At 37.3% G+C, this 23,551-nt stretch overlaps 2 non-coding genes across 2 annotated transcripts; both read right to left on the bottom strand.

Moving 5' to 3' along the window:
- Window positions 1–7,677: 7,677 nt before the first annotated feature.
- Window positions 7,678–7,784, bottom strand: LOC112533748. Its single transcript, XR_003078082.1, has one exon. It is a non-coding gene; the product is annotated as a small nucleolar RNA R71 (small nucleolar RNA).
- An 8,304-nt stretch (window positions 7,785–16,088) lies between these two features.
- Window positions 16,089–16,194, bottom strand: LOC112533753. Its single transcript, XR_003078087.1, has one exon. It is a non-coding gene; the product is annotated as a small nucleolar RNA R71 (small nucleolar RNA).
- Window positions 16,195–23,551: the final 7,357 nt, after the last annotated feature.

Here is a 23,551-nt window from a genome sequence, read left to right on the forward strand (position 1 = left end):
GTTTGAGTTGGTTTTGTATTCTTCTTGCTTTCAGCATTAATAAGATAGCATTATTCATGAGACGTTGTGAATTGTGGTGTTTAGATTGCTTTGTGTGATTGAGAAGTCCATTTGGCAATTGGAATTTTGAATAGCAAGAACTGGTTAATAATCACTTAGAGATAAGGATAATTAACTAGCCAGATTAAGAATTAACAAAGCCTAATAGAGGCGGATTAAAGCTTAATGCTAATTTAAGAATCAATCGTTAGGAAGAGATTCCAACTTTAGGTTATTAGGTTTAGGAATTCTGTTATCGAGAGAGAGAAATCGAATTCAGTTAATAATTCATCCATGGGTAGCATAATTGGATTCATCAATCCTTTATCTTTTGTTTGATCACCAACTAGTTTAGGTTCCCTTTGGGTTTGCTTTCTTATCTTGGTTATTTCATTTATCTATTCATTCATGCATCTCCCTTAGAACTTAGCTTGTAACTATTAGTTAGTTTAGAAATTATTCATCATTCATCTTAGGTTAATATAACAAAGAACAAAGAAGTAACTCTAGGCTTTCACTTTCTCGAGGAATACGACCTTGATACTCACCATTAGTGCTAGACTACATCGATAGGTATACTGCCTTAGATTGTAGCTAACACAAGTAGCATCACATCAAAGAACAACGAAGATAACATGCCAAGATGATGTAAACCTTCTATGGAAGAGAAGATTACACGCCAAGATCGATACTTATAAGGTTTGCCAAAAGTTATTTGCAGAACTATCACCCTTATTTATAAAAAAATAAGATCAATAGCTATAATGAGATGAACTTAATTAATCCTAGAAACTAACAAGTTAATAGAATTAAATTAAGGTAGAAGTGAAATCAAAACCTAAACAATAAGCTTTAATCTCAAGAACACTTAAAGAAACTCTTTAAGCAAAAACAAGGTTTTCTATTCAATCAAAGATATGTGTTTGCCGAATTACATAGCTCTATTTATAGAGTTTAAAACATATTAATCCTAATCCTAGAATGAGTAGGATATGTGGCCAAGATTCCTAAATAAATAAAACTTTGAATTAAAAGAAAAGAAAACTCCTATTTTAACTTGGACTTGTTAAAAGAAAACTCCTAGTTTGACTTGGATTTTGATTTTGAATATTCAACCTTGGACTTGGGCTTTACGTTTGGGCTTGAATTCAACATAAATCAGAGTTGATCTTCATGTCTTTACGTTGGGCTTTAATCCATAAATGAAATACAATTAATCAAAGTTGAATCTTGATCTTCTAAGTCCAACCTGCTATCCTTGCTTCTTGAATGCATCTTATCTATCACGTGGACCATGAAAGAACACAAGGCAGCCTTGAATCTCTTGCTTCTAGCTCATGTGATTGGACCCTCATACTTCAATGAATCCATTCGTGGCTTGCTTGGTGGTAAAGGATCAGCCTTGATTTCATCACTAGGCCACATGGACTTAGCTAAACATGGGTGGTGCTTTCAGGTGCGCACCTAAGTGTGTTTAGCGACTACGGCACTGTAAGGCGTTTCAATCTAATCGGGAACATACTAATTAGTCAAAGACACTGGCATGGAGAAAGGGAATTGCCACCCGAGTAAATGACCAGGACACTTTTTATAACTGAATGGCATATATAAATTTGAAAAGGAAGCATTAGCACATCCAGAGATGGATCCAGATGCCAACTTGCTTATTTATGTATCCCTACTTTTGATTTTATTAATTAATAACCTATTTCCTATAAATGCAACATAACTTTCTATGCATCAAACAATACAACATGTTAGGTCCACCTAATTCTAGCCCATTTTATTAAGCTTAGCCTAATTTCCCATTTATTTGATTAACCTAATTAATTATTCAGCCATACAAAAATGGCCCGCTTAGTCTAGCCCAATTATTATAAGTTATGTTCCAATTACCAAGTATTAATCCTAAATGGGCTACATTTTACATGCCAAAGCCTGTTTTAGTTACCTAAGTCTAAGTGGGTCAGTTTATTTATTTAACATGGAAAAACCCACCTAAGTCTGATTAATTTTACTTTTAGGCCCAGCTACCATCTTATTAACCTAGTGGACTATATTTTTATGCCAAAATCCAATTTTAGGCCTAAGTCTAGATGATCAGTTTTAATTTTCAATGAATCAAACATGCATTTCTCATCACAGGTTATAAAAATAAAGTAAAATAAAGCAAGATAAAGAAAGCAGGAAAATTACTAAGCTATTACAACTCTCCTACAACTAAAGTAACTAAAAATTGATTGAATATGCATAAAAGGCTGGAAATCATCCAAAATGGGCGACTGTTGGACAAATAGTCAATTGGCCGTGTCACGGAGCCGATCGGATCTACGTACAACTGATTGGCTGTGCTTAGAGCCAATTGACTCTTAGGGCTTTCCTAGGCCAAATTTGACGAACAAACCCTCTAAACTCCTAGGTAGTCGATCTACATGCACAAAAAGACATGAATGTTGGTTAATACACTTACAAAACCCAATGAAAAGCATAAATAAGTCAATTTTGGGGAAAAAACAATAGGGCATGGACTTACAGTAGACAAGTAGATTCATTAGATATGAAAATTTTCCTAAATGACATGAAAATCAACAAATCTAGACTAATCATATGAATTTGATAACAAAAAAAATCTAGATCTAGTAATAAACAAGGAAATTATTATATTTAGATCCAAGAAATATACTTCCATAAAAGTCATCAGATTTCAAAATCCTATTATGCTTTTCTAATGAAACTAGTAAGTTATCAAACTTAAAGATGGCATTCCTAGATCTAATCATGCAAAAACATATCAACAATCAATAAGAATCATTTATCATATAAACCTAGGTATGTTGCTAGATTCATAAATAAAAGCATAAAAGAAAGAAATCAGAATGATGCAATGAGTTTAGAAACCCTCAAGTTGTCACTATATTGAGCAGATCCTCGAGTCTCGGGAGTAGAGGAGGAGGTTGATTCAAAGATCAGGTAGGTATGCAAAGTGTTTAAGGTTTACTGTTTAGTTTTCAAAAATCTCAATATGTTTGCCTCAAAAGCTTACTAGTCATTCTCTGCCAAGAATTGCCAACCCCTTGGCCTGGGGTTTCTTTTCTATTTATAAACAAGGAGAAAACCCATCTTCTCAATTATTGATAATTACCAATATTTATTAAATAATTAAGGGCTTTATAAAAAATTGTTCTAAACGATAATTATTGATAAAAACTGAATTAATCATAAAAAATTTCAAAAATCGAATAGTTATCAATAAAATCTTCTAGAAGACATAGTTTAATTATTTTTAGTGTTTAGAGTGGAGAAATGCTCAAAACAACATAAAAATATGTGTTACGAGCCAACTTGGCTCTACAGTGAGTTAATTGGCTCTACGCAGAGCCAATTGGCAACTTTTAGGAATTTTTGTAGCTGCATCCTTGAACCTTCAAATTATTTCAATTTCAGCCCAAAAACTTAGATTTTTTAGTCAATTTAGTCCAAATTGATTTCAAAAAATGATATTTAATTTAATCATTGGTAACCCTAGTTGGGATTTGAACATCCTAAACTCCTTGAGACCTGAGAGAAGTAGCAACTTTCATCATTGGGTGCTTACATGTGCATGACTAAATAAATAGACAAATCATAAACCTCAAGATAAAAGGACATATGAGTTATAGAAGCTTCGCCTTATAGGCCCGTGATATCTCGAAGACCTCCCTCCGAGTAGACTGTGTGTGGAGAATTCTTCCAGCTTTCTTATGCAGATTTTCTTTCTAGCTTTGTTATCAATTAACGGACTTTGCCTGTCACATCTTGAAGACCTTCCCTAAAGATAAATATATGTAGAGACTTCCCTCTAGCTTTATGGTTTTCTATTCTAAAACCGACCTGGTGCAGATTTTCTATTTGTCTTTGATTTAGGGACTTAATCCATTTTTTTTAAAAATTTCTAGGTCATGGCCGCTAATTGTTTGCAATTTTCTTGGCCGCCTTTCACTTTGGAAAGCAAAAAGCTTTGATTTTCGTTTCGTGTTGTGACTTGGTAAATTTCCTACTTCCAAGTGTTGAACTAGTATTTTCTTGGATAATTTCCACTTGAGGGTAAAATTAGTCATTTTCCCATTCTAGGAACCAATCTGGTTAATCTATCACTCTTGAAATATGCAATGATGGCTTTCCAACTTCAGGATATAATTTGACTGTTTTTGCCCTCTAGCGACTGAACTAGTAATTCGCCAACTAAGGACCAAAGCGAGTTTATAATGATGAGGTTCTTATTGCATACATTCCAAAATTTCATTCAAAGTTGATATTTGATTAAGAATTAGATATCGATTGTTAGATATTTATCAAATGCTCGAGATTAGCATAATGTGTTATCACTTACTTATGAAGTAAGCAATCTCTCTCAAAAGGTTGAGGAATAAGGATTCCAAGATAAGCATATGAGTGCTTGTTACACGAATAAGTTCACTGAACATGACCCTACTGAGTAGTCCATAAGGAATTTACCCAATGTGTCTATGAATAACACTCTTATGACAATCATGTAAGATGTGATCCTTAGACTTGAGATAACAATATATTATCTTATATAGGATTACCATACTTTAATATTATCTTATATCTTCCTACCCATAGAGTGCTCAAGGGCTAATCATTGGGCATAGTAAGAGCCATATAAAGATAATAAGTTATCAATAAAGAATTCATTACCCAAGGTAATATGTCATGGAAGCTTATCCCGATGATTCTTACTATGCTTTAACATGGAAATCCTTAGTCAAGGTTGTATAAATGAAGATTATGAAAAGTGTTTTATAGATCTTATTCAAGATGTTATATGTATTCAATTATAGAGTTTATATTTACATCCACAATCTAGGAATCAATTAGGATAAAAGTACAATGAGAAGATTGAATTACATTGCAAGATTGTTCACTCTAAAGGTTGATTAAATCACTTTAATTATTCTTATATATTTGGATGGTCATCATGCATTGCTAGATATCAATCTTGATATATGAATATGGATTAAGTTAAATTAGAAAATTAACATTGAATTAAAGGAGTTTAATTTATAAACCATATTTGATAAGTGCTAAAGATACTTACTTTTAAGCTTTATTTTTACCTTCAATTGAGTTTGATTTGTTTGATCAAGTTTAGTTTTCAGCTCTTTTAGGCACTTTAAGGACAATACATGTCAAGGAGTTGAATGGAATCGAGTAAAGAAAATACATATTTATCCAAAATTGAGTCTAACACGGGAAGCCACACAGCCATGTGGCCTTCTCGTGTGAGTTGCGAAAAGAGGCAGATTGCATGAAGGGTCCACACGGGAAGCCCATGTGGCCATGTGCTCCATGTGTGGAAGAAAATGGCAAATTTCAGCATTAGCACATTTGATCATATTAGCTTTAGTGTAGTTTTTCGTGATCTTCAAGGTCCAGAATTGAAAAGTGTTCTGCATCAACTTTGTAGAGAACTTCCTAAGTTATAATTCTTATGAATGGCTCAACTCCATATTAGGTTGCTAATAATGAGAAAACTTAGGTTGAATTAAAATATTGTGTAGTCCATTTCGGTTTGGGTCAGTCTCAGTGTTTGGGCCTGATGTAGAGTTATAGAGGCTTGATTGAGTTAATTCAAAATACTAAATGAACTATGCTTCAAGAGCTACAACTTTGATGAAAAATATAAGCTCAATTCAATTTCTAAGATGCCCTAAAGTAGACCAAAAAGTAAATAACATAAAGAGACACATATTCAAGCTACGAAAAGCTAAGGACGTCACACGGCCGTGTGGTGCCCATGTGGTCCTTGTGTTAATAATAAAAATATAATATTTAAAGGAACTTTTAGGGTAGTTTTATAGGATGCCATCATTGTTTTATTTCTAGAGAGAGAAACACTTAGAGAACTTAATTTCCTTTTATTTCTTAGGGTTTTATTGGTTATTTTCAAGGAAGAACATTAATTTTCCACCTTGTTTTCCAAGATTGAAGATTGAAGATTAAAAAATTTCATCTCTAATCATCTATAAATAGTTTGAGATCTTCTTTCTCTAATCTTAGTTTCTTGATTTCAATGTGTAGGTTGCTATTTAGATTTTGATGAACCTTAATTTATATCTTATGGATTGATTCAAAGTTAATGCAATTAAATCCTTTGCTTGAGTTATTTTATTTCTTTGATTGCTTAATCTTATATTTTAATTGATAAGTCGATATATTGATTGAGATTTATTTTCATAAATTGATTAGAGATAACTATTTATGAATTGATCACATCTTATAGGATACTAGAGATAGATCTATACGATCTTTTAGTTTAATAGTCCCTTAATCTTATTGTATGACCTAAGTGAATGGGTTTGAGAAGAGATTCATTTTGTTTCTCATAGGAATTAGGGGTTTAATCACTTGATAAGTACAGTACTGTTCCATTGGAGACTTAATTATGAATACTATTTTCAATCATATATACTAATGTATAACAATTAAGTATAAGTTGGTTATAGTAATATTTAAAAGTAAGTTAATATAAAAAATGAGAATTAAAAAAGTTAGTATATTAATCAAGGATAAAGCCTACTCAGGTAATGAATCCCTCTAATAACTGAATAATTCATGAAACAAATAGCAATTAAATTAAAATCAAGAGTTGAGTTCGCATTCCATAAAATTAGGTAAAAATCCTTCTCAAGTGATTAAACCCCTAATTCCTAAGAGAAAGAATCTTATAGATCTATCTCTAGTATCCTAATCAATTTTCAATCCCTAAGATGTGATCAATTCATAAATAGTTATCTCTAATCAATTTATGAAAACAAATCTCAATCAATACATCGACTTATCAATTGAAATATAAGATTAAGTAATCAAAGAAATAAAATAACTCAAGCAAAGAAAGTGATACGATCGGTGCACTTTGCTGTATACGGATAGCGCGCATCAAGTTTTTGGCACCATTGCCGGGGAACTTTTCTGTTATGATATTATTAGTAATTCAAAAGCTTAATTCAGCATTTTTTTATTTGATTATCTTTTTCACTTGTGGTTTGTGTTTTATACAGGTATTTTGATCTGTGCATGACCCGCGTTAGTTCTATAAATTTACTTGCTTACGAGCTTGAGTGAGAAAGGACTTTGAGGAAGTAGTGAAAATAGAAAAGAGAACAAATTTTAGCTGAAATAGTAGCAGATTTACATAATCAGAATTAGGAGGTTGTTGAGGATCCAAATTTGAGACAAGATTGGTTACAGATGACAGTTCCATCTAAGGAGAGAACCATGCAAGAGTATGCACGTCCAACTCTAAATAGGGGCACCTCGAGTGTTGTTAGACCAAACGTTGCAACAAAAAATTTCGAGATGAAGCCCAACATCATTCTGATGGTGCAGAATAATTGCATGTTTGATGATTTTCCAAATGAGGATCCAAATACTCATTTGGATGATTTTTTTGAGATTTGTAATACCTTCAAGATTAATGGGGTATTAGATGATGCTATTAGGTTAAGGCTATTTCTATTCTCATTAATGGATAAGCCAAAGGAGTGGTTGGAGTCATTTCTAATTGGGACATTTACAACCTGGAATCAATTATTTGAGAAATTTTTAGAGAGGTGCTTTCCACCATCTAAGACGACCAAGTTGAGGAATGATATATCAGGACTTCTTCAGTAGGAGAATGAAACTTTGAATGATTATTGGAAATGTTTCAAGGATTTGTTGAGGAGCTTTTCACATCATGGTTTATCTTTATGGCTTCAAATTTAAACATTGTTTAATGGATTGAATTACATAAGTAAGTAGTCTATTAATGCAGCAGCAAGTGGATCACTAAATAATAACACTCCACCATAAGCTATGGACCTTATTAAGGATATGGAACTCACGAATGATCAATGGCAAAATCTAAGAGAGCAAGTTGGGTCAAAGGAAGTGAGATCCATGCTATAGACCCTATGGTAGCTGTAACTGCACAGTTAGAGGCCATGAGTAAGAAGTTGGATGCTTTGACTATGTCTTCATCTAGAAGACAGGCATAAGTTATGACTTATGATTGGTGTGGGAGTGGTCATCAAAGTCAAGATCACCAAATGACAATACTCTTACTAAGTCGGAGTAGGTTGATTATATGGGTAATGCTGTGGGCCAATAGAACAACCCTCATAATAATACTTATAATCCGGGATGTAGAAATCATCCAAATTTCTCTTAGGAAAATCAGAATCAGCAAAGACCTCCACCATTAGGATTCTAACAGCAGAACCAACAACAGGCTCCTCCTAGAAGGAGTAATTTAGAGGAGATGATGGAAAAATTCATCTCAGCTTCTGAATTGAGGTTTCAATCTATGAAAACTGCTTTTAGGAACCAACAAGCTTTGATTCAAAATTTAGAGAATAAAGTGGGAAAAATTGCGAAAATTTTGAGTGAAAGGGTCCAAGGAAGCTTGCATAGTAATACAGAGAAAAATCCTAGAGAGCAACTCAAGGGCATTACCTTGAGAAATGGGAGATAATTAGGAACCAAAAGAAAGGAAGTAAAGAAACAATCTAATATGGTTAAAGAGGTAGTTGAAGAAGAGAAGGGTGTAGAGTATAAAGTAAAAGATAAAGTAGAAGCAACACCAAAACTCACCCCTTTTGTGAAGGAGTATAAACCAATGGTGCCTTATCCAACTGATCTTAAGGAAAAATTTTATACACAATTTGGTAAGTTTCTTAAACGCTTTAAATAATTGCATATTAACATACCTTTTATGGAAGCTCTATCGCAGATGCCCAAGTATGGTAAGTTCTTAAAGGAACTCCTCTTTAATAAGAGGAAGCTTGAGGAAGTGTTGATGATGCAACTATTAGAGAAGAGCTCGACAATCATTCAATGGTGGTTACCAAAGAAGATAAAAGACCTAAGGAGTTCCACTATTCCTTATATTATTGGTAATCTACATGTTGATAATGCATTGGCTGATTTAAGGGCTAACATTAGTGTTATGCCTTATAAATAGTACAAGAACTTGGACTAGGAGAACTTAAACTAACACTCATGAGCATTCAGCTAGTTGATAAATCTGTTGTATACCCTAGGGGTATCATTGAAAATATTTTGGTAAAGGTTCAAGAGTTTATTTTTCCTATGGATTTTGTGATCCTGGATATGGATGATGATTTTGATGTATCCCTTATCCTTGGTAGACCTTTTTTTACTACAACTAGAGTCATTATTGATGTTCATGATGGTAAGCTCATTCTTAGGGTAGGGGATGAAAAATTGACATTTCAACCCTCAATGGTATGAAATATCCACTTGCACTTGATGATATGATAGACCATGAAACTATCAATTTTATTTCATCTATTATTGCTAAAGATCCTCTTGAGTTGTGTCTTGTGTAGGAACATGAAAAATGGGAACATCAGAAGCTGTTGAGTAGATAGCGCAGCTAGAGGTTGGGAGATCGATGAAGAAGTGGGCATTTGAAGCTATTAAGATGCCCAGGAAAGAAAGAATGAAGCCTTCTATTAAAGACCCACCAACTTTGAAGCTCAAGCAGTTTCCATCTCATTTAGAATATGCATTTTTGATGGAGATGATTAAGCTCTTTGATGCGAGTTGATGGAAATGGTGGTATGGAGGACTGAACCTCCACTTTGCTCTAGCATTTGAGCTAGACTATTATTTTATTTATTTTTATGTCTTTTATTTCATTTTTGCATAATTGTACATAAATAGGATATTTTTTATTTTATGTTTTTGGTAATTTTTGTTTTCTTTTATTATTGGATGATTATATATGCTATAACCTTTACTTTTGTTCTTAGCTGTTCGATAGATAAACAGATGAGTAGTGAATTGGAATGAATTTTGGATTCAGAAAAAAAAATTTGGTTAAGGGAATTTTCTTCCTGCTTTTGTTTTATTGTAGGTTATATGCCAAACACATTGGGGGCAATATGTCGATTAAGTGTGGGGGAAGGGCTTTTATTGTCTTTGTTAGTTGAAAGTAATGAACTTGGTTAGCTGTTTATTGAATTGCAATTTATTTGATTTAGCTTTGAATTATGAATTGAACTTGGTATCCATACTAGGGTTTTTTATTAATAGTGTCGTATTATTTTTATATTTTGAAACTTTAGTTATGTTTATGATCATTGATTTTTCAAATTTCTCTTAATTTTGTCTAGTAGACATATCCAATATCCCTTTGTACTTTCTTATTCTTTTAAAATGTAAAAAAAAATGAATGTAAAAAATACGATGCTAAGAGTATTTCGCCCTATTCCGCTATTCTAAAAAAGGTTCGAAATGAAAAGAAATAAATTATAGAAAACCTGAGAATAGGATTAGTTGTTTGGATTTGTGACTCTAATTGAGTAATCAAGGGATCGAGGGTTGACATCACCAATATTTACACACGTCAAAAGGCTAGAATGACAATTTTGAAGCTTAAATCTCTAAAAACAAAAGAGACATAAGTAACTGCGCTTCATGAGATTTTGTTATGTGCTTAGGAAGAAAATCTTTATCTATATTTTCTTTGATGTTTTGATTTGTTTGGAAAGAATGCTCATTCCCCTAACTTTTGATGTGAAGTTTTTAATTTTCTTTACTTCTTACTATGAGATTGCACTAGATATTAGTATTTTGTTTAAGGATCGATTCTTGGCTAATGAGTCTAGTTTTTGATGATATTACTGGTGGCTTCATTAGATACTCCTTGATTATGTTGAAGGCCTTTTGATAATGTTCATCCCACACAATGGGTTAGTGCTTCCTTAAAAGCTTAAAAATAGGATCACAAACCATTGTGAGATTGGAAATGAACCTACTGATGTATTCAAATGTCTTAGAAAACCTCTGACTTCTTTCTCCATCTTTGGCACTGGCATCTCTTGAATAGCTTTGACCTTGTTCAGATCGATCTCTATGCCCTATTGACTTACTATGTGCCCTAACAACTTCCCCGATGTAACTCCAAATACACTCTTCTTCATTTGAGTCTTAGGTTATACCTTTCCGCTCGGCCTAAAGACTTATCAAGACCTTGGAAGTGCCCTTCCCTTGTTTCGGACTTTACCATTAAGTCATCCACATACACTTCCACCTCCTTGTGCATCATATCGTGAAACAAGGTAGTGGTTGCTCTTTGATAAGTTGCCCCTACATTCTTTGGTCCAAAAGGCATAACCTTGTAGCAGTATGTCCCCCCAATCGGTGATAAATGATATTTTCAACTTGTCCACCACTGCCATCATGATTTGATTTTGCTTGAAGAACCCATTTGTAAAATAGTACATTACCTTGTTCAAGTCCCGGTAATCCATGCACATTCGGACCTTACCATCCCTCTTCGGGACTGGGACAATATTTACCAACCATTCGGGATAATTAATCACGTCGAGAAAATTGGCCTTAACCTGCTTAACAACCTTCTCTCGTATTTTCTCTACCCATTCTGACCTTAGTCTTCTCATCTCTTGCTTGACCGGCTTGATGTATGGAGAAGTCGGGATATGGTGCTTTGCTATTTTCCTGTCTAGACTTGGCATGTCATCATATGACCAAAAACTGCTTTTCTTCTATTATCCTCTTGAGTTCTTTCGAGTTAGATCATAAGCTATTAAACTGTTATGTGGATTTGCTTCTGTGCCTACACTAAATGAATCAATTTATATGAAATTGATGTCAAACATGCATATGTTATGATTATCAAAATGCATACTACCATTAAGAAAAACTTCGCACAAGTAAGCAAAATCATTTATATTATTGATCTTAGAAAGGAAAGAAACATCATCCTCATAAATGTCAGATATTATTACATCATCATAAAAAACATTAAGAATGTTATTCTTTATAAGAGCTGCTAATTCCTCTTGACTTATTTCTTAGGCAGTGAACTCTTCTAGCTTCAGCTCTTCCATCTTGGTGGTGACCTTCTCTCGGACATTCTTAATACTTAACTCAATCATCTTGTCGATAATCAGGTTCTTAAAAATCGCAAACCCTGGTATCTCAGTCTCAACTATAATAATAGGTTCGGGCTCCCTAGAGTAGGGATTGTACTCCTGGATGAAAATGTCTTTTAGAGTCTTACCCTTTGGTTTGCCCTTATTTTCCTCTTCGGAATAACCCAATCTATACCGAGTCTTTGACCTTTGAAGTCTGGAACCTCTGCAATACCCTGCTGATTCTTTCCCAGCCCCATTCTAAGCATGAAGTTCATTTTCTTGAACATGTTGGCTACTTTAGGACTTATAGAGAACATCAACTTAGAATCGAGTGGGGGTATCCAGCTCCCTTGACAGCTTCTTGGATAGCCAAGACAACCTTACCACCTTTGGCATTTTTAGTGACGATCTCGCCTTCATGAGGGAACTTTACCTTCTGATGTATAGTGGAAGGAAATCCTCCTAGGGCATGGAACTATGGCATTCCCAATAATAATGTGAAAGTTACCGAAATGTCCAACATAGTGAACTCCACCCAAGATTCCAATATAGTGAACTCCACCCAAGATTCAATAGGACTCGTCTTCACCAGTGCTGAAAATGTTCCTTCAACATTTCCTTTTTGTCTCATTATAGGCTCTTATAACCATATATGATGGTTTTAGGTCTTTCATAGTCATCCTTAGCTTAGGGAGTATGCAAAAAGGACACACGTTGATGGCTGATCTATCATCCACTCTCACACATGGGGTTCGCTTCCTCTTGACTTATACTGCTATATAGAGGGCCTTATTATGGTCTCTTCACTCAATTTGTAGGTCTTCATCCGAGAAGGTGATCATCCTAGTGGTCTTTTTAGTCACTATTTGATCATTTCCTCAAGGGTGGCTGCTATGCTAATGCTTGTACCAAACAAGACATGAATTAAAGATTTTTTGTGGTCCGATGAGTGCATCAGCAGTTCCCAAACATCAGCTATTTTCTTTTCTTTCTTCCATCGCTCTAACAACATGGCATCCCTGTCTTAGGTGCTTGCTTATCTTGCTTCAGCTCTTGTATCCTAAATTCTTTACCTTTACCTGCTGGCTTGATTTGTTTATTAGAGTCGTTGTTTGCCCAGATATCCTTAGCCTCGGTGTCTTAAACTTCACACTCATCCTTAAAGTTATACCAAATGTCGATAGCCATGACCAACTTCTTTTCCCCTTCTTTTCAAACCTTTAGGAGATAAGGTTAACAAACGACATGATCATCATCTAATCCCCAACCACTTGGCACAGTATTCTCAATTGGAGTGTCGGCTGAAAGAGGCCTCGAATATCGAACCTTGAAGTTAAACTTGCATGAGGGTTGCCCTAGTAGGTTTTCACACTCATACCGAGGAAGTTGCTCAACTTTCCATTCCCCGCAATCGATTAAGTCTTGGTTCTTATGCCTGAGATGGTTGCATTGGTCTGTCACATGCTCGAAGACTTAATGATACTCACAATACTGACCATTGTGAGGCAAAGAGCTGTCCTTTGGTGACTGGGGCTTAAGCTTACCGCTCCATTTTAAGTGGCGGATAGTATGCCCCTAGCGGAGTGAAGGTTCTTTATGGGCTATTTGGTTTGGCTTCTGGCTCGGGTTGGGGTATGTCTATAAAAGAGTGCATGATCTTCTTTTCACTTAAAACTAGGATTGATCATGGACAATTAGTTTGGGGGCGATGTGTTTTTGTAGTTTGGTAAAGGGTTTCTTCTAGCGCTGGGTTGGCCAGGGTCAGTGAGCTTTATGTCATCGATAAGGTCCTAGATTTCGTGCTTCAGCCGAATATATTTGTTAGTGTCGGCCATGTGCTTGGTGGAATTTACAATGCGTTAGGGTTCGGTGGGTTCTTAAGGGTAATAGGATCAAACATGCCATTATGTACCAATCTCTTGAAGATCTTTGAGAGAGGTTGTTTGAAGTTATAGAACTTTCTTGGTTGTTGCATAACATTCACATCTAGGGTCCTGCTCTCTCCAGTTTGGTAATTCGCCCTTCCATCAATTCTTACAGTCTTTCTCTTATTGTTCTCGATCTCCTTGACTTGTAGTCCATCATCGTACAAGTCCATGAAAAGTTTTCGGTTTCATCATTTGCAACCTTTCAACCCATCCTAGAAGAATGTTTCAAACCACCAGACGAACTTGGTCCTTTTCAAAGGGCTTGTTCTTCATTAGTCCAGCCTTATGCCTCCATCTACTCAAGAAATCAGAGAAGGACTCATTTGGCTTTTGTTTGGTGGACTCTAGATCCCTGATCGATACTTCTAAGTGAGTGTTGTAATGACATTATTTGACAAAAGAATTACATAAAGCGGGTCATTCAGCTTTGGTAGATTAATTAAAAGAACGAAGAGAGGAAAGAAAGAAAGGCAGCTAGGGTTAGAACGTCCAAAACTCATCTTTTTCCCTGTCTAAGGGTTTTCTGAGTTGAAACTAAGAGAAAAGGAGACTTGGATCAAGGTTTCACTTGGATTCTCTTCGAAGATCAAAGATTGGCGAGGATTGTCGATTGGTTTCAATCCGAGTAAGAGGAATAAGAATCGATCCAAAATTGGGCACGAGGAATTGGAGCTGTTCACTCTCATCCAAGGGTGTAATCGGGTTCCTCTACCTTTACTCATTTTTTGTAATTGAATTCTTATTGGCTGTGATTATGAACATGATTAGCTAAGCTTATTAACCCATTGGGGTTCTTTATCTAGGGATTTTTGTACTTCAATTTTGAATTGAATGTATTGATTGTCAATATTGGTTTGCAATGAAAGTATTTATTGATTTGTTCTTCATATCTTGTAGAATGATTTTTGAAATTTGAATGATCTTGAGAAAGACGTTTAGGTTTGGATTGTCCTTTGCAACCTAGAATTGAATTCACCTAGAGATAGGGTTTTCGTTCTACCGGATTGAGAATTAACAACTCTCAATAGTGTTAAATGGTACATAATGCTAATTTGGGTAATTAGAGTTAGGAAGAGATTTCAACCTAATTAATCTAAGTTAAGATGTTAGTGTCCTTGAGAAAGGCATTAATTGTGTAGAGACTTTCCCATGGAAATTGGATTCAATCAATCAATTCCACCCTTAGTTTCCATTCCTTAGAGACAAGAATTCCCAAAGGGTTATTCTTTTACTTGAATTAATCATTCCCTAGTATACGTAGTTTGACAACAATTAGAGTAGCTATTATTTAATTTAGAAATTATTCATCAACACCATTTATGTTCTGTGATTAGATAACAGAGAAGATTGAGTAGATTTAGGTTCACACATTCTTTGGGGAATATGACACTTAGTACTCGCCGTTTGCTATATTCCACTGATAGGTGCACTGCCTTAGGTCATAGTCTTGCTTGACTTAGCACACATCAAGTTTTTGGCGCCGTTGCTGGGGAACGGTTTCTATGAACTAAATTGAAATTTTAATATTTGTTAGTCTAGTCATTTCTCTTTTTGTTCATAATTTATTTTCTGTGTATAGTTTTGTTCTTATTCCGTTTGTTGGTGTTGTTGTTCTTTATTGTGCTCAGGTAGTTTATGACCAGGAGCTTTAATCCTAATCTTACAAAGCCTTTATCTGAACCCGAGCGCTCTCTTAGATTGCTAAGGAGGCGTATGCAGGCAGTAGAGGAGGAGATTGAATCAGAGATTCCTGTTCGTGAAACTAGTGAGATGGAGAACCACAATGCAAATGGAGGTAATGATGAAAGGACCATGTACGAGTTTGCTAGGCCCTCTCTAGCAGGGACGCAAACTGGGATAGTAAGGCCTCCCGTGGCAGCCAATAATTTTGAAATAAAGCCGAATGTAATCCAGATGATCCAGAATACGGTGCAATTTGGAGGATTGGCGAGCGAAGATCCGAACGAGCATATCGCCAACTTTTTGGAAATATATGATACCTTTAAGATTAATGGAACAACTGATGATGCCATACGATTGAGGCTGTTTCCTTTTTCCTTGAGCGATAGAGCGAAAAGATGGCTGCAGTCCTTGCCACCGAAAATGATCACTACCTGGACTTCTTTGGCTGAAAAGTTTTTGAATAAGTATTTTCCTCCTGCTAAGACTGCTCAAATGCGAAATAACATATCTTCTTTTGTGCAGGGTGAAGGAGAATCGATGTACAAAGCCTGGGAGCGCTTCAAGGACTTGTTAAGGTGTTTCCCACACCATGGTCTTCCTCTCTGGATGCAAGTGCAGACATTCTATAGTGGCATGAATACAGCCACTAGACAAATGGTAGATGCAGCTGCAGGGGGAGCTATTAATAGTAAAACACTTGAGCAAGCCCAGGATTTGATAGAAGAGATGGCCACCAATACTTATTAGTGGCAAATTCCACGGGCTAGAGGTCCAAGGCCCGTTGTATATCGGGCTGAGGCAGATCCTACAGCAGCCTTGGCGGCACAAGTAGAGCTACTTTCCAAAAAGATATAACAACTTCAGATGCCGGTCCAAGCAGTTCAGCCCGAATGTGAATTCTGTGGTGGACCGCATTACAGTGCCAATTGTAATGCGGGAGGTATGTTTGCATCTTCTATGCCTACTAATGTTTCTAACGTTGAGCATGTTGATTATGTAGGTAGGCAGCAGAATGATCCCTACAGCAATACATACAACCCAGGGTGGAGGAATCATCCTAATTTTGGATGGAGGAACTCCAATAACCAAGGTCCACCAGGGATACCGGGGAGGTTGCATCAAAGAAGAACCTATGCAATCTATTCCCCATCAACCAGGAGGTAGTCAAGAGAAGAAACCTAACTTGGAAGAGTTGATGATGAAGCTCATTGCAACTTCAAAGAACAGATTTCAGCAAACGGACACTGCCGTTCGAAATCAACAAGCTTCAATTCAAAATTAGAAACTCAAATTGGGCAGTTGTTTAGGATGATGGCTGAGAGGCAGCCAGGCACGCTTCCAAGTAACACAGAGTCTAATCCAAGGGAGCATGCCAAAGCAATTACTTTGAGATCAGGTAAGGAACTTACTAGTTCATTTAAGCCTTTCGCTAATAATGATTCTAATGTGTAGGTGGATGAGTCGAAAAAGAAAGACAAGCCTGAAGAGAAAGAAAAGGGAGCAGTTGAAGAGAAGGAGGATTCGAAGAAGATTCCCTTGAGGCCATACCAACCTCCCATTCCATATCCTGCAAAACTCAAGCAGGATAAAGTTGATCAGCAATTTAGTAAATTTTTAGATCTTTTTTAAACAATTGCGGATTAACTTGCCGTTTGTTAAAGCTATTTCGCAGATGCCAAAGTATGCGAAGTTTTTAAAAGAAATCCTAAGCAACAAGAGGAAGTTAGAGGATTTGGGATTGGTGACCTTGAATGCAGAATGCTCAGCAGTGTTTTAGAGTAAGATTCCAGTCAAACGACGCGACCCAGGGAGTTTTACTATACCTTGTTTGATTGGAGATAAATTGAAATTGCTAGCATTAGCTAATTTGGGAGCTAGCATCAGTTTGATGCCTAGTTCATTGTTTGAGGAGTTAGGACTAAGCACTTCTAAGCTAACTCCTACCAGGATGAGTATACAACTAGCAGACAGAACTGTTAAGTACCCGAAAGGGATTATAGAAGATGTGCTAGTTAAAGTTAACAAATTTATATTTCTTGTGGATTTTGTTGTCATGGATATGAATGGTGAGAGTGATGTCCCATTGATCCTAGGTGGACCATTTTTAACTACATCTAAAGCTTTGATAGATGATAGTAGCGGAAAGCTGGAACTTAGGGTAGATGATGAGAGCATTACATTTGATTTGACTAAATCCTTGAGATACCCATATGAGCATGATGGTACTGTCTGTTCGATTGATTTTATCAATGATATTGTGGAATCTCAATTGCAGGAAATAATGATTGATGATCCTTTGCAAGTGGCAATGCAAGAAAATAAGGACAATTTATCCAATGAACAAGTGTTGGAGCAGCTAGAGCACTTATTAGCTGCTGATGTTGATGATGAAAAGACTAATGGTTTTGTTGATCTTGATAGGTTAGGAGTAAAGAAGCTGAAGCCTTCTTTGGAGGAGCCGCCCGTTCTTGAATTGAAAGAGTTGCCAGCGCACTTAATATATGCCTACCTAGATGAAGCAAAGCACTTACCGGTTATTATTTCCGCTCATCTCACCCCTGAGGAGAGGGAGATGGTGCTGTGTATTTTGAGAAGGTATGCAAAGGCATTTGCGTATAAGACGGCTGACATACCAGGAATAAACCCGAGTTACTGCCTTTATAAGATTTTGATGGAGGATGAGTTCAAACCGGTGGTGCAGCCACAAAGGCGGTTGAACCCTCATATGAAAGAGGTGGTTAAAAAAGAGGTAATTAAACTTCTTGATGCAAGTTTAATTTACCCTATTTCTGACAGTGCTTGGGTGAGTCCTGTGCAGGTGGTTCCTAAGAAAGGGGGCATGACGGTGGTGAAAAATGAAAAGGAGGAGCTGATCCCTACACGAACAGTAACAGGCTTTCGGGTTTGCATAGACTACCGACGCTTGAATGATGCAACCCGAAAGGACCACTTTCCCCTTCCTTTTATCGATCAAATGCTTGAGAGGCTTTCAGGCCATAAGTATTACTGTTTCCTTGACAATTTTTCTGGTTATTTTCAGATTCCCATAGCACCAGAAGACCAAGAGAAGACGACATTCACTTGTCCTTATGGCACATTTGCCTATAGGAGGATGCCGTTTGGCTTGTGTAATGCGCCTGCGACCTTTCAGCGGTTTATGATGGCCATTTTCCATGACATGATAGAGGAGTTGATGGAGGTCTTCATGGATGACTTCTCTGTATTCGGTAACTCTTTTTCCCATTGTTTGAAAAATTTGGAAAGGATGTTAGCTAGGTGTATTGAAGCTAACCTGGTGTTGAATTGGGAAAAATGTCATTTTATGGTCCAAAAGGGTATAGTCTTAGGACATAAAGTGTCACATGCAGGGTTGGAAGTAGATAGAGCTAAAGTGGAAGTTATAAGTAAACTACCTCCCCCTACTTCGGTTAGGGCTGTTAGAAGTTTCTTAGGGCATGCAGGATTTTATAGAAGGTTCATTAAGGACTTTTCTAAGATCGCTAGGCCTTTAACTCAATTGCTAGTAAAAGATATACCTTTTGAATTTGATGATGATTGTTTAAGAGCTTTTGAGTTATTAAAGGAAAAACTAACCACGGCTCCCATCATGGTTTCTCCTAATTGGGAGCTGCCCTTTGAGCTTATGTGCGATGCTAGTGATTTTGCAGTTGGAGCTGTTTTAGGCCAGCGCAAGGAGAAGAATCCAACCTATTTACTACGCTAGCAAGACACTTACGGACGCCCAAGGTATTTATTTTCAAAGCATGATTCTAAGCCAAGATTGATTCGTTGGGTTCTTCTATTACAGGAATTTGACTTGGAAATTAAGGACAAACGAGGAGCTGAAAATCTTGCAGCAGACCATCTTTCTCGATTAGAGAACCTGCACTTGGAGGAGCTTAATGAGCAAGAGATCGATGACTTCTTTCCGGATGAGCACTTATGCTCAATGCAGGCGGCAAATGATATTCCTTGGTTTTCTGATTATGCAAATTATTTGGCTGCAAGGGTACTCCCAAAGGGTATGACGGGCCATCAAAAGAAGAAATTCTTTGCTAACTTGAAGTATTACATTTGGGACGACCCCTTCTTGTTTAGAATTTGTGCAGATCAAATTATCAGGAGGTGTGTATATGGGGAGGAGATCATTCAAATTCTCAAGCATTGTCATGAGGGAACGGTTGGTGGACACTAAGCCGCAAATCATACGGCCAGGAAGGTTATGGATGCTGGTTTTTATTGGCCGACTATCTTCCAAGATGCACGAGCTTATGTCCAGGTTTGTGATGCATGCCAACGGTCAGGTAATATTTCTGCCCAAGATGAAATGCCCCAACATAGTATACAAGTGTTGGAAATTTTTGATGTTTGGGGCATTGATTTTATGGGTCATTTTCCTTCTTCGTATGGATGTAAGTATATAATGGTGGCTGTTGAATATTTTTCTAAATGGCCTGAGGCACAAGCCTTGCCTACTAATGATGCTAGGGTAGTTGTGAGGTTCCTTAAGAGATTATTCTCTAGGTTTGGAACACCTCGAGCATTAATTAGTGATAGGGGAACCCATTTCTGTAATTCTCAACTTGAGAAAGTGCTGAAAAGATATGGAGTATCTCAGCGATTCTCCACACCTTATCACCCACAAACGAGTGGGCAAGTAGAGGTTACTAATAGGGGACTCAAGCGCATTTTAGAGAAGACTGTAGGAGCCATCAGGAAAGATTGGACTACAAAGCTAGATGATGCTTTATGGGCATTTAGAACTGCCTATAGGACTTCTACAGGGTTCACTCCCTTTAGGCTTGTGTATGGAAAAGGTTATCATTTACCTGTGGAGCTAGAACGTAAAGCATTATGGGCACTTAAATCATGTAACTTTGATTTGGATACTGCAAGTAGACAAAGGCAGTGGCAAATAAATGAGCTAGAGGAGTGGCGTCAATAAGCCTATGAAAATTCAATAATCTACAAGGCGAAGACCAAACAATGGCATGACAAGCGATTGAAAAATTGGAAGGAGTTTAACGTAGGAGATAGTGTGTTATTATTTAACTCTCGTCTCCGTTTATTTCCAGGAAAGCTGAAGAGTCATTGATCGGGGCCATTTACAGTGACACAAGTCTTCCCTTATGGTGCGGTTGAAGTGCATCATCCAGAAAAGGGAAATTTCAAGGTTAATGGGCAGAGGTTGAAGCATTACCTTAGAGGGTCACTGGATGTGGAGGAGTGAGTGAATTTGGTGCTCCATTTCTGATTCAAAGAAAAGAATAAAGTCCAGCTTATGACTTTAAAGAAGCTTGTTTCTTTTAATTTCCTTTTAATTCTATAGTTTTTGTTGTGAACTTAGTTTGATTAGATTTTACAGTTTGTTTTTGGTAAGTTTTATTTATGTTGAGTGTATGAGTTGAGGACTTATTGGTTATGCAGGTGAGAAAGAGTGAGAAAGTGCTGGGAATTGTAACTTTTGCATTTTCTGGAGTTCAACACGTGCGTGTTCGAGACCGTGTTCGTTAACACGGTCCGTGTTCTAATTGAAGAAAATCAAATTAAGATGAACACGTTTACAGTAGGAAACACAGGCATTTATGCCCGACCGTGTCCACAACACTTTCTCATGTCCAAGACCGTGTCCGAAACACGGGCATGTTCTCAGAAGTGGTAAGTCAGCACGTTTTTATTCGCTTAACACGGCCCGATATCCAGACCGTGTTCCTTAACACGGCCCCTGTTGGTTAACACGGGCGTGTTCCGTACACTGCCTATATATACCACTTCATTTCAAAATCTCCGAAAATTTTATTCTCCCCTTAGTTTTAGCAATTCTCTCCTCTCTTACTCTCTTATTCCTTATTTCTCATCTCGAAGGCTTTGGATATTACGTTTGTCAAGTAAGTATCCTCCAACTTCATTTTCCATTATTTTATTTTGATATTAGTTCAAATTTATGTTTTCTTTGTGTTCGAATTTTTGTTTCAATTTTTTCTATCTTTTTTAATTTATTTCCTTATTTTATTATATGGTGGATGCATTTACATTCATGTTTGTGCTTGATTTTCTTTTATTTTCTGTAATGTAGTTTATATACTTAACTTGCTCATATTTTCCATTTTTATTTTCCACCATTATTTATGATTGTGATTAATTCCTTATTTTTCTCTTTATTATTATTGTCGGCCATTAGCATGTTGGTTTGCCTTGTGATGGATTATGGCAAAGTAAACTCCATATGGATGAATTGCAAATTTAATTGGTTAGCATTGCTTGGCAGTGTTGTGGATTAAATTTTCTTTGCAGGACATTGAGCAGTTTAATTTTATCGAGTTAAATCGTTTGGTTTGTTCATTTTATGCCGTTATACTGCCAAAATTTTGTTGATCCTTAGTACTAAAATTTTCCTTTTCAGGTACCATGTCCACCAGACGAGGATCAGGAGTTTACAAGAGGAGGCAGACCGATGGTTCCTCTTCCTCGCGATCGCCGCCAAACTAGTTCGGGGCCAAATTAGACCACCGCGAAGCCATCGATTCCTACTTTTCCAAGGGCAGCCCACCTTTGAGCAAAGATATCAATCAATGAGGCACAAAGATTTGGGAAAGGGCGTGGATAGAGGCCAAGATCGACCTTGGGAGCTCGGACTTGCACCGTCACCGATATCTTGAGACGCCCCCATTTCAACATTTTTTGATATTGTTGAACCAACATATAGGGAGTTGACTGTGGAGTTTGCCGGCCAATTTCTTTCTCGCAAAGCCGGCCATGAGACTTCCAACAACCGATGCGATCGCTTTAGACTAGCAAAGCAGACTTTCATGATGAGTGTCAGCAGTTTGGGGTACACTTAGGCTTGTGGACCGAGGAGGATGCAATCGGAGAGGTTTCTGATCATTGTATACACACACTTGGTGTGTCATATCCGCAGATGTGGGCCGAGATTTCTGATGACACTGAGGGATACAGTGCCAGCCAGTCCTAGGCGTCTAACTTGCCTGAGGGACTGCGGTACTTGCATGCATTGCTGGCTAGGGCCATCACTGGCAGAGGAGATAGCGGTGGTGTAGTTACCCAGCCGGACCTGTTTATACTTTACAGCATGCACCAGCACCAGTCTGTCGACATGGGGTACTTATTGGCCAGACAGATCAGTGCCTTCTGCAACAACTCAAAGAAGGTATTTTTCTATTTTAGGACTTACATTACTTGACTGGCTAGGAGTTTAGGAGTTTTGGAGGAAGCGATACCACATTTGACAGAGCTGGGGGTGATGGAAACGTTGGGACTTCCCCAGATGGTTAGTATGGGGATGGTAACTCGCAGTGTGGTCCGCTAGGACCGAGTATAGGATCGAGGAATGCTCTTGGCGACTTTTCGAGAGAGGAGGCGACACCTAACGAGCCCATGGTACACAGGATGTCCCACCTTCTTCTGATATTCTGGAGTCTTCCTCCAGACCGTCTACTTCAGCTCCTTCTGGGTCTTCTTCAGCTGTTTTAGGAGTCTCCCCAATTGAGTTTAGAGAGCTGCAGCTTAGAGTGCAGAGGTTGGCAGAGGAGCAGCAGCAGCATTTCATTCGACAAGAGGCTTTTCAACAGGATCTTTTACAGCGTCAGGCTGAGTTTCAGAGCCAGATGATGGCTCAGTTTGAGAGGCAGAGGGCTATGCTTTAGGCCCTGATTGAGCAGGGAGGTAGGTTAGAGGCCTCTATGGCCAATGACATGTTTGATGATATTTTTGCTACAGACTTTGCACCTGCCTGTCCACAGAGCCGGGTTCTAGAGCAGAGCCATTTTGACATCCCTCTAGCTGGCCCTCCCTCTCCGACTGAGCACCCTTCAACACAACAGCTTGACGAGCCTCCTATTGACGCTACTCCTGCTGATCCACCAGCTCCTACATGTGATACTACTTTCGATCCTCAAAGAGCAGCCACTCCTCCACCACAGACTAGCCAACGCC

This window comes from Ricinus communis, chromosome 6 (assembly GCF_019578655.1).
Source record: "Ricinus communis isolate WT05 ecotype wild-type chromosome 6, ASM1957865v1, whole genome shotgun sequence".
NCBI classification, from domain to species: Eukaryota; Viridiplantae; Streptophyta; class Magnoliopsida; order Malpighiales; family Euphorbiaceae; genus Ricinus; species Ricinus communis.